Source organism: Dreissena polymorpha, chromosome 9 (assembly GCF_020536995.1).
Source record: "Dreissena polymorpha isolate Duluth1 chromosome 9, UMN_Dpol_1.0, whole genome shotgun sequence".
NCBI classification, from domain to species: Eukaryota; Metazoa; Mollusca; class Bivalvia; order Myida; family Dreissenidae; genus Dreissena; species Dreissena polymorpha.
The window spans coordinates 18561300-18577309 of NC_068363.1; the positions used below are offsets into that span (position 1 = coordinate 18561300).

The 16010-nt window shown below is 32.6% G+C and overlaps 1 long non-coding RNA gene across 1 annotated transcript; it reads left to right on the top strand.

The window, feature by feature from the left end:
- Nucleotides 1–14149: 14149 nt before the first annotated feature.
- LOC127845026 (uncharacterized) lies at nucleotides 14150–15114 on the top strand. Its single transcript, XR_008033026.1, has 2 exons — nucleotides 14150–14638; nucleotides 15006–15114. It is a non-coding gene; the product is annotated as an uncharacterized LOC127845026 (long non-coding RNA).
- Nucleotides 15115–16010: the final 896 nt, after the last annotated feature.

Genomic DNA, 16010 nt, shown 5'->3' on the forward strand with positions numbered 1-16010 from the left:
ATGCCCATGAAATATATGTGTGAGACGGTGGGGGTGGTTCGTAAACACATTTAAACTTTTACAGTGTTTTCATATCAATGAGTACTCAACCCCTATCATAAATGAGCAACGTAAGAATAAGTTCAGAATCCTCTCCCCTCGAAGTTGAGAAAAATATGAAATTACACTTACAAGATGAAGCAGATTTTTTGAAACCTTCACAGTTCTGTTCCATTAATGAAGACTGCACACGGATGCTAGTAAAAAAGGAAACCAATGTAAAAATAGGAACTATGAAATATTTGGGGGTTACAACACAAAATCATAGATAATGGTTATTCGGGGGTTATAACACAACATTATTATGATAAGGATTATTATAGTCATTCTAGTTGTTTTGTCGGTTTCTCCGCATGAAATTTTATACGTATATGGAGCGGACTACTTCTAAATTCCTAAAGCGAATAAAGTGAAACTTGAAACATGTCATCCCAGTGAGGTGTCGATTTGCAAGACACAATGTCCACGTGCGCAGTTTTCAGTTATTTCTGAATTGTTTTTTCTTACAATTGGCTATGTATGTGGCTGCTATTCCTGAGACGAAGTTCGGTGGATGCATATACAGTAATGTCAGATATACCGAAACATAAGTGTTAAGCTAAATATTTATTCAATCAAGCCAAAGATATAATTACAAAGTAGCACACATAAAAGTTCATGCATGAAATAATTATTAATCAGTATAAATATCGCACTATGGTCTCGACAATCATCAATTGTTAAGATGGTATAAAACATCAAAAAGTATCAATTTACCCGCTACCTGTTTGTTGTCAAACCCGGGATGAGAATCTTAAAACTAATTTATGTGCGTTAAGATTGGTAAATACGATTACAAAACACCGATTAAAGTTGGATTATTTTGTAAATATCGAGAGAGTGTTAATCTTTTGAACATCACAAATGATTTAGTGGCTAATGTGAGGCTATACATCATTCATTTGAAAAGCATTTAAGCTTTTGTACAAAGTATAATTTGAAAAGAATTACGGATATACGCTTGAACCAAAGCCTTCTGCTAGCAACTACTGTCAAAATGTCTCATGAAATCAGTATAACTGTATTTATTTATTTGAATTCATATATAGAAACGTGTAATACGTCATCAATTGCATCTCCTACCTAACCATGGCAGTTTGGTTTTGTATAGTTTTGAAATAAGCAGACATTTGGTAATAATTAAAAATTATGTATGAGCTAATCGTATACAAGCAGTTTTCACACAATTATGGACTCATTATTTAACGCCAGTTAAACACCCTTCAACAAATTTATGCATGGCCTCCTTGAATTCCTGCTCGTCCACCTGACCGTCAGCTGCAAAAGAGGAAGCACGTGAAAACCAATCAAAAACGCATGGCGTATTCCGCAGATCATCGTATGCTTTAAAGTCGCAACCAGTCGAGCAATATGTTAATGGTTTCAAATTGTTATTTTAGAAATTAAACTAAAACGCCTTTATATGGAATGAGTGATGTATTGGACGTCATCATTGATGACGTTCAATCGAACGAATGATAAAGGGGGCTAAGTTTCGTTAAGTTGGTGCAAATCACTGCGATTTGAGCGCCTTGAAAACTGGCCGAACACGTTTGCTGAAATTTGACATGTATATGTACCAGAATGCGATCTACCTGTTGGCGTAGGCGTTATACCTGGGAAAAATCAAGTTTTCGAGTATTTTGCGTTTAAATATTTTTATGGGAAAGGGCACGCGCGCGTGACGTCATGAAAAGCGCTTAGGCTAGCTTCCATCTTGCTACGAAACAAAGAAACTGACGTTACGCGTTATTAATTCAGTTAGGCGTTTAATCGATAAACAAAGGCGTAATAATTGTGTTTGAATATCAATCGGTAGTACACATGCATGTCTTTTGTGCACATTGTGGTTTTTTAATGAACATGACATAAATCTATGTGTTATTCAACGTATTGAGTGCGACGAGTTAAAGAAAGGTTTACACGGCTAGGCTTTCTGATATAAATGTAAGTACACACTGGTATTAGAATGGTATTCTATTTATCCGATAATATCTTGAATATAAATGATATTCAGACAATTACATTATTAGGGTTTAATAATTTATTATTTAATCAATAAATAAACGCAAGCAGCAAATCAATTAATTTCGTTTGTAGTGGAAACCGAAAGTAAACAAACCAACCGTCAAAATGGCTGACGACATAGCAACGTAGGAATTAACGCTCAGAAATTATTTACAAAATAAGATCATCAGAAATGATGTAAAGTGAACGCTAATTCGCTGTTTTGTAGATAAGTATACGATCTATTGGAAAACACTAACATTTGACATAAAAAAACGCCAGTGGATATGGAAATCTTCATCGTTCGAAATAGCAGACGGCGTCGACCAATGGCTGCCAATACAGGTTCGAAAAAAACGCGAGAAAGTACTAACAAAATAACATAATTAAAAATGATGTAAAGTGAACGCTAATTCGCTGTTTTGTAGATAAGTATACGATCTATTGAAAAACCGTAACATTTGACATAAAAACACCCGTGGATATGGAAATAGCAGACATCACACGGCGTCTCATCTGATTCTACGCTGTTTGCCAAGGCCGATAATATAATGAATGGAAATGCACAAACTCAGTTACTGGCAAGCATATATGCATTAGTAGGTTGTTTCGTGATTATTTAGAAACGACTACATAATTCTTTTGGTTCAGCCAGTGCAACTAAACAGAAATAAGTATAAAAAGTTTCTACACCTGACAACAATGTGCCAACTTAATACAAGGTAAGTTGTTTACATTATTTAAAATATTGCAAGCTTACAGTATACAACAATAAACAGCCGGTACAATGTAATGTCATCATTTTAATTTTAATAAGCCCGTGGTTAATTACCCTTTTAAATCTTATGGATCAATGCATCTCTAACACCTTCAATTGACTTGTTCGTGAAAAATATACACCCTCAGTGCATGTTATCCCATACACCATCACTCACTTACTAAGGCTCGATTGGTCATTCTCGGCTCGGGTACTACTTACCGGTACATGTACCCCGGGTACTCTTAATTTTACTTACATGTACCCTGGGTACGGTAAATAAACTTAAACAAACCCGCAAATATTAGATTGTATCCGAGTTGTATATCCTGATTTATACGCGTTTTTAAGAAGCACGTTTAAATTTGCTATTTAAATGCCTAAAATGACGTTTTAAAGCATGCGGCCGCCATTTTTCTAAACTGTCGTGTAAGCATCCGGGTATGTTGCTATTTAAAGTAATGATGCAATTGACGCCCAACCAAGATGAGGTTATTCAAACTGAACATGTGTAGATCACGTTCCGGGATGTTCGCGCATCGGGCACTTCGTAATGTTTTAAAATAATGACCAATCTAGAAGCGTATTTAATTTGATTCATGAAAAATGGACAAGTAATTTTTTCAAAAAAAATTAAAGAGTCTGTAAGGGATATTGTACGCATTGGGTTAAAACAAATTGATACTTATTACAGGTAGGTTTCCATGTGTTTTAATCAATTATTTTTGCGCATTAGAATAAGTTTTTTTAATGTATTATTAATAATTGTAGTACTTTCGTTTATTCTGTAATCTCGTTCTGCTACGTGACCTATTTTGCTACTTATAATCTGTTTACGAATATACAATACTTTTCACGGTTGACACATGCTTATCAAAACATCGGGAGTAAATTAAAGAAGCAGACATTGTCACTTGTAGATTGGGCAATTAACACACCCAGTGGCCTTTTGTTCTGAAGTCACATGCCGACAATTCAGAAATTCACCGGCGATTGTCCTAGTAATAATACGATAATAATCTGTTATTTTAATAGGCTGATGTATTTTTGAAGTTTTTCAGATATTTTTTAAACATGATAATAATTCGCTTTAAAATAAAACAAAACACCGGTCAAACTGATTAATGGAATCATTGAATGAGAACATGTGTAATAATAAAGTTACAATAAACAGCATAATTATCTGGTGCATTTTGTATAAAATGCATTTCAAAAGGAAACATTATACCCTTTATTACTGTAATCACATGCATCTGTTTTTACTAATGGAAGTAGATTTTCTGATTGTTAATAACTATTTTGGTGTTCCTGGCCAAAAAAGTCATAAAATTTAAATTGACCTCCTCGGGCTATTGAACATGTCTTCGGGCTATTCAAAATTCCATCGTATTAGCCCGAAGGGCTATTTGGCTAAAATATTTAGCGTGAAGACTGTCGACCAGTAATGACCAGTATTGACCGGTTTTAACCAGGTATTGACCGCCGGCCCGGTCAATACTCAATTGACCGGTCAATATGCCAACCCTGCATTGAAGCCTAATATGCATTTATCTATTATTATTTGGGCACAAATAATTTTACTGTGTGAAGACCCTACATAAAAATGCTGATTTTTTTCTTACTTGGTACCTGGCGACACACATTTTCAAGTCTATTTCATTAAATATGGCATAGATATTTATAAAATTGGCATCGTATGAACCAGTTGTCATAGTATAAGCAACATTGAAGCCTAATATGCATTCATCTATTATTAATTGGGCACAAATAATTTTACTGTGTGAAGACCCTACATAAAAATGATGATTTTTTTCTTACTTGGTACCTGGCGACACACATTTTCAAGTCTTTTTCATTAAATTTGGCATAGATATTTTAAAAAATGGCATCGTATGAACCAGTAGTCATAGTATAAGCAACATTGAAGCCTAATATGCATTCATCTACATGTATTATTATTTGGGCACAAACAATTTTACCGTGTGAAGATCCTACATAAAAATGCTGATTTTTTTCTTATTTGGTACCTGGCGACACACATTTTCAAGTCTATTTCATTAAATTTGGCATAGATATTTATAAAACTGGCATCGTATGAACCAGTAGTCATAGTATAAGCAGCATTGAAGCCTAATATGCATTCATCTATTATTATTTGGGCACAAATAATTTTACCGTGTGAAGACCCTACATAAAAATGCTGATTTTTTCTTACTTGGTACCTGGCGACACACATTTTCAAGTCTATTTCATTAAATTTGGCATAGATATTTTTAAAAATGGCATTGTATGAACCAGTAGTCATAGTATAAGCAACATTGAAGCCTAATATGCATTCATCTGTTATTATTTTTGGCACAAATAATTTCACCATGTGAAGACCCTACATAAAAATGCTGATTTTTTTCTTACTTGGTACCTGGCGACACACATTTTAATTCTATTTCATTAAATTTGGCATAGATATTTTTAAAAATGGCATTGTATGAACATATCGTCATAGTATAAGCAACATTGAAGCCTAATATGCATTCATCTATTATTATTTGGGAACAAATAATTTTACCGTGTGAAGACCCTACATAAAAATGCGGATTTTTTTCTTTCTTGGTAACTGGCGAATCACATTTTCAAGTCTATTTCATTAAATTTGGCATAGATATTTATAAAAATGGTATCGTATGAACCATTAGTCATAGTATAAGCAACATTGAAGCCTAATATGCATTCATCTATTCTTATTTGGGCACAAATAATTTTACTGTGTGAAGACCCTACATAAAAATGCTGATTTTTTTCTTACTTGGTACCTGGCTACACACATTTTCAAGTCTATTTCATTAAATTTGGCATAGATATTAATAAAATTGGCATCGTATGAACCAGTAGTCATAGTATAAGCAACATTGAAGCCTAATATGCATTCATCTATTATTACTTGGGCACAAATAATTTTACTGTGTGAAGACCCTATATAAAAATGCTGATTTTTTTCTTATTTGGTACCTGGCGACACACATTTTCAAGTCTATTTCATTAAATTTGGCATAGATATTTATAAAAATGGCATTGTATGAACCAGTAGTCATTGTATAAGCAACATTGAAGCCTAATATGCATTCATCTATTATTATTTGTGCACAAATAATTTAACCGTGTAAAGACCCTAGATAAAAATGCTGATTTTTTTCTTACTTGGTACCTGGCGACACACATTTTCATGTCTATTTCATTAAATTTGGCATAGATATTTATAAAAATGGCATCGTATGAACCAGTAGTCATAGTATAAGCAACATTGAAGCCTTATATGCATTCATCTATTATTATTTTGGGCACAAATAATTTTACCGTGTGATGACGCTACATAAAAATGCTGATTTTTTTCGTACTTGGTATCTTGCGACACACATTTTCAAGTCTTTTTCATTAAATTTGGCATATACATGTATAATAATAAAAATGACATTGTATGAACATGTCGTCATAGTATAAGCAGAGAAGCATAATACGCATTCATCTATTATAATTTGGGCTCATACAATTTTACCGTGTTAGCACCATATATCAAGTTGCAGATTTTTTAAATATTCGCCACATACCCAAAGGCATTTTCATTAATATCTCAGAAAAATAGACCTATATATTAATACACATGGCATCTAAAGAACATTTCGAGGGTTTGGCGCAAAACTATTGTAACTCACATTTTTAGAATTTTACAGGAGATCAAAAAAACATCCTTGTTTCCCTAATTTTCACTTCCTGATAAAAACCAGGCTAAAACTTGTAGTAAATAACTGTATTTAAACATAACAGTTAACAATTTGTTTAAATATTGATTCATTTAAATGTATTTGATTAATATCAAGATACAATACTGTTGCGTTAAAATTTATTCCTTTTTAGCCAATATAATTTGGTGCAAAACTATTGTATCTAAAGATACATTACTTTTGCACTAAGTTTTTATCTAAAATTGATGGTTTTGACATATCCAAGAAATATTGTAACTATAAAGGAAGATTTTTAATGGACATGTCCTTTTGTTTATAACCTTAATTTTATAATGTAATTATAAAGAAGGGAAGAAATCTTTTAATGACATTAAATTAAGTATACTTCGATGGACGGTTGGTTTCATTTCAACTGTTACAGTAGAAAATGCACACCATGACTGGCCAGGTACTTACAACTGACAAGACTGGTATCTTACAAAATAACATTCCATCAAAATAAACAAATTTAAATGAGTGTACTATGATAATAATATCAATAATCATTGATACAATGCCACATAACAGTTGCAAGTGAAAATAAACACTTAAGTCTTGATATGATAGGTATCTTTAATATTTACAAAAGTAGATTTACCTTAAGTACCTTTAATATAAAATTGAAATATGTTATTTCCTTAATCTTATTTTTTTTTATTTAGCAAAGATTTGTTTAATTCCCATTGTATGCCATTATACTAAAATGCCATAGTTATAATCAAATAATGTATAAAGACAGTCATTTAATTGCAGAACTTGTGAAATAATTGGCAATTGATATGTGAATTAAAAGTCTGCATTATGCAATTAAAACATGTATTGTTATAATTACACACTATTCCTATATTTCTAATGTTTAGGTCCATAACTTCATTATAAACAAACAAAACAAAAAATCCAAAACATTAAAATGATACTTAATGCTAACATATAAACATTACTTCATCAGTAACTTTCATACAAAATTTTCATAAAGGAGGAGAAAGAAGAATGTATGTTGGACACCAATGGAATGGCATGAGCTTTGCAAAGCATTAAATGTGCCTTTTTCACGTTTTGGTAAATTGAAAAAATAAAAAAAAGTTGTTTCAGATTTGCAAATTTTCGTTATAGTTATGATATTTGGTGAGGAAACAGTAAAATTCGGAACAATTACGATGCTCTAAATTATCCATTATGCATCTTTTGACAATTTAAAAACCTGAAATTATAAAGCGTTGCAACAGGAAACAAATGAATAATTTGGAGAGTTCTGTTGTTGTTTTTATATTTTGTTAATCTACGAGGATTGCTTACGGTATATAAAATATCAAATACATCAATCATTGTATAAGCACAGATGGCCGAGTGGTCTTAGCGGTAGACGTTTACTCCAGGACTCCAGGGGTCAGTGATTCCAGCTCAGCTGAGGGTTACTGTTTTTTTTCTTCTTTTTTTATTTCATTCTTGTTTTACTGGAGCTTTGTTGATCCAATGTTTACAATTATCAATATAAAGCATTTAATGACAATCTTCAATACATGCCAAAATCTGTGAAAAGGCCCCTTATGAGGTCTCTGTCTTTTTCCCATTTCAATTTGATTCAACAGAATCCTCCTTTGAATTTCTTGGTCGTTGCATCAGATTTAACTCATGAAACCATATCGGTACTGATAAAACACCAATACCCGTGTACATTTAACTTAATTGTACTAAATGTTATTTATCATAGTCAGCAATACCATACGTTGACTGATGTACCCGACCGTGTAAACTCAAACATCCTTAATGTTATTCATCATAGTCAGAAATATCATACCTTGACTAATGTACCCTTGTAAATTCAATCATCAAAATGTTATTTATCATAGTCAAATATGCCATACCTTGAATAATGTATCCGTTTAAATTCAAACATCCTGAGTGTTATTTTTCATAGTCAGATATACCACACCTTGACTTAATATGTACCTGTGTAAATTCAAACATCCTTAATGTTATTTACCATAGTCTGAAATATCATACCTTGACTGATGTACCCGTGTAAATTCAAACATCCTAAATGCTATTTATCATAGTCAGGAATACCATACCTTGACTAATGTACCCATGTGATTAAAATATCCTAAATATTAGTTACCATACTCAGAAATACCGTAACTTGACTAATGTACCAGTGTAAATTCAAACATCCGAAATGTTTTTATTTATAGTCAGATATTCCATACCTTGACTCAGATGTACCCGTGTAAACTCAAACATCCCAAATGTTATTTATCATAGTCAGATATACCATACCTTGACAAATAAACCCGTGTTAATTGAAACATTCTAAATGTTATCTACCACTGTAAGGAATGCCATGATACCTTTACTAATGTACCCGTGTAAATTCTTACATTCTAAATGTTATTTATCATAGTCAGATATACCATACCTTGACTAATGTACCCGTTTAAATTCAAACATCCTTAATGTTATTTATCAAAGTCAGGAATACCATACCTTGACTAATTTACAAGTGTAAATTCAAACATCCTAAATGTTATGTACCATAATCAGAAATACCATACCTTGACTTATGTACCGGTGTAAATGTTAACATCCTAAATGTTATTTATCATAGTCAGATATACCATGCCTTGCTTTATAAACCTGTGTAAATGTAAACATCCTAAATGCTATTTACCACAGCCAGAAATACCATACCTTAAATAATGTACCATACCTTGACTGATGTTCCTGTGTAAAATTATCCTAAATGCTATTTATCATTGTCAGGAGTACCACACCTTGACTAATGTACCTGTGTAAGTTCAAACATCCTTAATGTTATTTACTATTATAGTCTGGAATACCACACCTTGACTGATGTACCCGTGTAAATTCAAACATCCTAAATGCTATTTATCATAGTCAGGAGTACCATACCTTAACAAATGTACCGGTGTTAAAATTCAAGCATCCTTAATGTAATTTATCATAGTCAGGAAAACCATACTTTGACAAATGTACCGGTGTAAATTCAAACATCCTAAATGTTATTTATCATAGTCAGCAATACCATACGTTGACTAATGTACCCGTGTAAATTCAAAAATCCTAAATGTAATTTATCATAGCCAGCAATACTATACATTTACTCATGTACCCATGTAAATTTAAACATCTTAAATGTTACTTATCATAGTCAGAAATACCATACATTGACCAATGTACCCTTGTAAATTCAAACATCCTGTATGTTATTTATAATAGTCAGATATACCATACCTTGGCTAATATGTCCTGTGTAAATTCAAATATCCTTAATGTTATATCATAGTCAGATATACTATACCTTGACGAATGTACCCGTTTACATTCAAACATCCTAAATGTTATTTATCATAGTCAGGAATACCATACCTTGACTAATATACCCGTGTAAATTCAAACATCCTTAATGTTATTTATAGGGATGCAAGAAGTAAACCGGCTAACCGGTTAACCTTCTGAAACGACCAGTTAATCGTTTACATTTTCGGAAAAGGTTAACCTAGAAAAAAATATTTGATTATGTTGCTTTTTTCATGGAATAATTCGTACTTGTTTACTTTTTTCGTGTGGCATACTGCCAACTTGCGCTGGCGACTTGTAAGAACAACAGGCCGCACCATTGCCGGTAATAAATAACATGTCAACAAAGTAATAAAGCAATTAATCAATACCTTTGTGATAACAAATAGGGGGTACGTTTTGATAACTGATACTATTAGTCTTTTGACTCGCTAAAATTTAACTAGCGAACTGCGGTGAGTGGGATCTACCGGTATTAGCGAAGACGTAATTGCCACGTTTATTGAACTCGCAATAAAAAACAGTTGAGACTTTGGACGGCTTATTTTGATGTTTTGTTAACCAATATCCAACACTGATTGCTCGCGAAAATACCGTGTTTATAAGTAACAATTTTATGAAGAATTGCATTCGTAGTTACAATCTTTACGAGTTAAAAATTAATATCATTGTGATAATGTGCGTCCAACAATACGACCATTACTGTCCGATGCAAGTTTTATTTAAGAAAGCAAATTATGAACTAATTAAATTATTAAACATCAAATAGAAATATTTTTAAAATAAACCCATTAAATTATGTATTCGTGTAATTGCGTAAAATTTGTGCGCTATGGTACGTTTACTAACATACGTAACTATCAGTATTCAAGATCATTATACTTAGTTACATCGCTATTTAATAAATGTACTGATTATATTAAATATTCAACATACATTTCGTTCAAAATTAATTTAATTTGCTTTTGTGTCCTTTATTTTATGCACATTTTTTATTGTAAAATGAAAATCAAACGATACAGCTTCGTCTACAAACGCTAAAATGCAAACAACAAAATACATTGTATGCAATTATCGAATAAGAAGAGGTGCGGATTCGTTGAACACACATAGCCCACTTTACGTCGCATTGAAAGGAAAAAAACATTTCTATATTAAGGCAATTTGAGTTTTAAATATTATAACAGAACGAACAAAGGAATACGCCATTTTTGTGAACGAAACGACGTAAACGTAATATAAGCGGCCCAACCAAAAATAAGTTAATAAAACATAAAAATGAACATTGTGTAGTTCTTTAATTTTTTACTCCTATGCATTTACACAGGAAAAATAAAAAAATATATAGCATACATTTACAAAATTATGAAAATAATTTGTATAGTACATTTTATTATCAAACTGGCATGTTATCAACACAAGCGATTTCAAATTTGAAATAACTTTTGTTTCTACGGAGTGGTTCGAGCTGTATGACATTTTTTACGTACTAAAAATTATTTAAACTACATAAGGCGTTTCGGTAACCGGTTAATGACCGGTTACTGAAAAAGATTAACCAGTTAATTATATTTGTAACCTCTCGTATCCCTAGTTATTTATACCATAATCAGAAATTCCATACCTTGACTAATGTACCGGTGTAAATTCAAACATCTTAAATGTTATTTATCATACTCAGATGTACCCGTGTAAATTCAAACATCCTTAATGCTATTTACTACAGTCAGAAATACTCTACCTTCAATAATGTTCCTGTGTAATTTCAAACATCCTAAATATTATTTACCATAGTCCGGAATACCATACCTTGACTAATGTACACGTGCAAATTCAAACATCCTAAATGTTATTTATCATTGTCAGAAATACTATACCTTGACTAATGTACCTGTGTCAATTCAAACATCCTAAATGTTATTAATCATATGGTCAGAAATACCATACCTTGACTAAAGTACCCGTGTAAATTCAAACATCCTAAATGCTATTTATCATAGTCAGGAGTACCATACCGTGACTTATGTAAATTCAAACATCCTTAATGTTATTTATCATAGTAAGAAATACCATACCTTGACTTATGTACCTGTGTAAATTTAAACATTCTTAATGTTATTTACCACAGTCAGATTTACCATACCTTGAATAATGTACTCGTGTAAATTCAAACATTCTTAATGTTTTCTACCACAGTCAGGAATACCATTCCTCGACTAATGTACCCGTGTAAATTCAAACATCCTAATAATGTAATTTATTATAGTCAGAAATACCATACCTAGCCTTATGTACCTGTATACATTAAAACATCAAAATGTTATTTATCATAGTCAGAAATGCCATACTTAAACTTATGTACCTGTGTAAATTCAAACATCGGTAATGTTATTTACACTGAAAATATATTGGAAATGCAGTAAAACTTGGTTCATTACTATTGTAACTCAAGTTACAATAGTTTTGCACAAAATATATTTATATGAAAATACATGCAAATTAATTTGCAAAACTATTGTATCTTGAGTAACAATAGTGTTGCAATAAAAAGGAAAATATATAACTACTGAGTATATATGTGCAACACTATTGTATCTATAGATACCATAGTATTGCAATATGACTTTTTGTTTGGATTCAAATATGTTATTGCAACACTAATGTATCTTGAAATACAATAGTGTTGCAATACATTCTTTACATATTTTAGATACAACATTTTTGCAGGATCACTATAAAATTGTACATGTTAATTATATAACTGTGATATTTTTTTTATGGATGCAGGGTATGAAAATATGTACAATTTTAGTGGAAAGTGGTTTTGAGAAAAAATCATAGTTACAATAGTTTTGCGCCAAACCCTCGATTTTATCATAGTTAAACATGGTTTCCAGCCAACCTGGAAATCAGGGAAAACCTGGAAAAAGACTTTCACTTTCACTAACGCCCAGTACAAATATATGGACAGAATGATTTTTTCACTTACCGGTATGTGGGTGTATGTTGGCTCCACTTCACAAGATACAGTCATTGTAGTTTAATTGAAAAACGCATCTTACAATGTGAGATGAGTTCTGGGTTCAAGCCCCAGCAGTGCCCTATCATGTGTGATATACAGAGCCATTATGATTAAATATACACAGTTATCTTTTTAAACAATACAATTAAATATAAGGAATAATGTTAAAGGGGCATTGCTGCTTAGCCATTTTTGGGATTGTATTGTGATTTTTTGCCAAATTTGACACTGAATAACATGGTTTATATACATCCCAAGCATAAATGCTTCTAAATTTGTAAAAAAAAACAAGTGAAGTGTGCAGAATATTAAAAATTTGCAACTTTCTGATGTCTAAAGGTCATTAAATGGCACTCAAAGTTTACATTTTTTGTACAAAATGACCCATTTTGTGCTGTCCATTATTGGTTAATGTTTTACGCTGCCAGGTCCAAAAACGCTCATTCTGTAGCTTGTTTGGACTATAATCTATAATGTGGCCAAGTTTCAGCAGATTCGACCCAGTGGTTCTGATTTTATATGCCGTGCCTAGCTTTTATTAGTCCACTACCGGTTTCACCGGAGGGGATTTATGGTTTGTGCTCTGTGTGTCCGTCAGTCAGTCAGTCAGTCAGTCTGTCACACTTTTCTGAATCCTGCGATAACTTTAAAAGTTCTTAATATTTTTTCATGAAACTTGAAACATGGATAGATGGCAGTAAGGACATTATGCACGTGATTTCATTTTGTTCCTACGTCAAAAATTCTGGTTTCAATGGCAATAAATAATAAAATAAATTCTGACAATGGTTGAGCCGTTAGGGGACAAATTTGCTTGACAATAGTCTTGTTGAGTATTACTCACTGACTTATGCATATGCGCTCGGCTGTTTTCGGAGAATACCTGAGGTATTGTCATAGGCAGCTCATCGTGTCGTATCGTGTCTTTTCGCCGTCCAGCGTCCGCCATGCTAAAACCTTAACATTGACCCATTGTACCCACAATTTTCGTACCCACATTTTTTTTCGTAACCAAAATGTTCGTACCCACATTTGTTTAGTACCCAAAATTTGTGTTCCCACATTTTCTTACCCAAAATTTTCGAACCCACATTTTTTAGTTCCCACTCATTCCATCCCGCGAAACCCTTAAGGTGTCGCAACTCTAGTATGGAATGAGTGATGTATTGGACGTCATCATTGATGACGTTCATTCGAACGAATGATAAAGGGGGCTAAGTTTCATTAAGTTGGTGCATATAGTCGCGATTTGTGGCGCTTGAAAACTAGTCGGTTACTTTTGCTGAAATTTGACATGTATATGGACAAGAATGCGATCTACCTGTTGGCGTAGGCGTTATACCTAGGAAAAAACTAGTTTTCGAGTATTTTGCGTTTAAATATTTTTATGGGAAAGGGCACGCGCGCGTGACGTCATGAAAAGCGCTTAGGCTAGCTTCCATCTTGCTACGAAACAAAGAAACTGACGTTACGCGTTATTAATTTAATATAAAGTTAGGCGTTTAATCGATAAACAAAGACGTAATAATTGTGTTTGAATATCAATCGGAAGTACACATGCATGTCTTTTGTGCACAGTGTGGTTTTTTAATAAACATGACATAAATCTATGTGTTATTCAACGTATTGTGTGCGACGAGTTGAAGAGAGGTTTACACGGCTAGGCTTTCCGAGATAAATGTAAGTACACACTGGTATTAGAATGGTATTCTATTTATCCGATAATATCTTGAATATAAATGATATTGAGACAATTATATTATTAGGGTTTAATAATTTATTATTTAATCAATAAATAAACGCGAGCAGCAAATCAATTAATTTCGTTTATAGTGGAAACCGAAAGTAAACAAAGCAACCGTCAAAATGGCTGACGACATAGCAACGTAGGAATTAACACTCAGAAAATATTTACAAAATAAGATCATCAGAAATGATATAAAGTGAACGCTAATTCGCTGTTTTGACGATAAGTATACGATCTATTGAAAAACCATAACATTTGACATAAAAACACCCGCGGATAATCCGATATGGAAATCTTCAGCGTAACGAAATAGCAGACACCACACAGCGTCTCATCTGATTCTACGCTGTTTGCCAAGGCCGATACTATAATGAATGGAAATGCACAAACTCAGTAACTGGCAAGCATATATGCATTAGTAGGTTGTTTCGTGATTATTTAGAAACGACTACATAATTCTTTTGGTTCAGCCAGTGCAACTTAAGAGAAATAAGTATAAAAAGTTTCTACACCTGACAACAATGTGCCAACTTAATACAAGGTAAGTTGTTTACATTATTTAAAATATTGCAACAATAAACAGCTGGTACAATGTAATGTCATCATTTTAATTTTAATAAGCCCGTGGTTAATTACCCTTTTTAATCTTATGGATCAATGCATCTCTAACACCTTCAATTGACTTGTTCATGAAAAATATACACCCTCAGTGCATGTTATCCCATACACCATCACTCACTTACTAAGGCTCGATTGGTCATTCTCGGCTCGGGTACTACTTACCAGTACATGTACCCCGGGTACTCTTAACTTTACTTACATGTACCCCGGGTACGGTAAATAAACTTAAACATACCCGCAAATATTAGATTGTATCCGAGTTGTATATCCGCCCAAAACCCGATATTGTTAAACATGCTACCGATTAACGTAAAACAATATTGTTTACCTTAAAGAAACTTCTCTTTTAAAAAATCTGCATCAACATGCTTTTTAGTATGAGTGTTGAGAGGACGCCGTAGGAATAATCAAGTAATCAAGAATACGTCTCTGTTTCTGCTTTTATTTCCTTCATGTATAATGACGATAAGGATTGACGACTAAAATTGACAACAATGATAACAAGCATAGAAAACTAACACTACCCTTCTCGAAAAAGTGCACTAAATGCGCATTTAATGCGCATTAAATGCGCTTTTAATGCGCATTAAAGCGCATGTTATTGGCACCGTATTTTTTGCTGAAAAAAATATGGTGCCAATAACATGCGCTTTAAAGCGCATTTAACTAAACAAGTGCATTTTT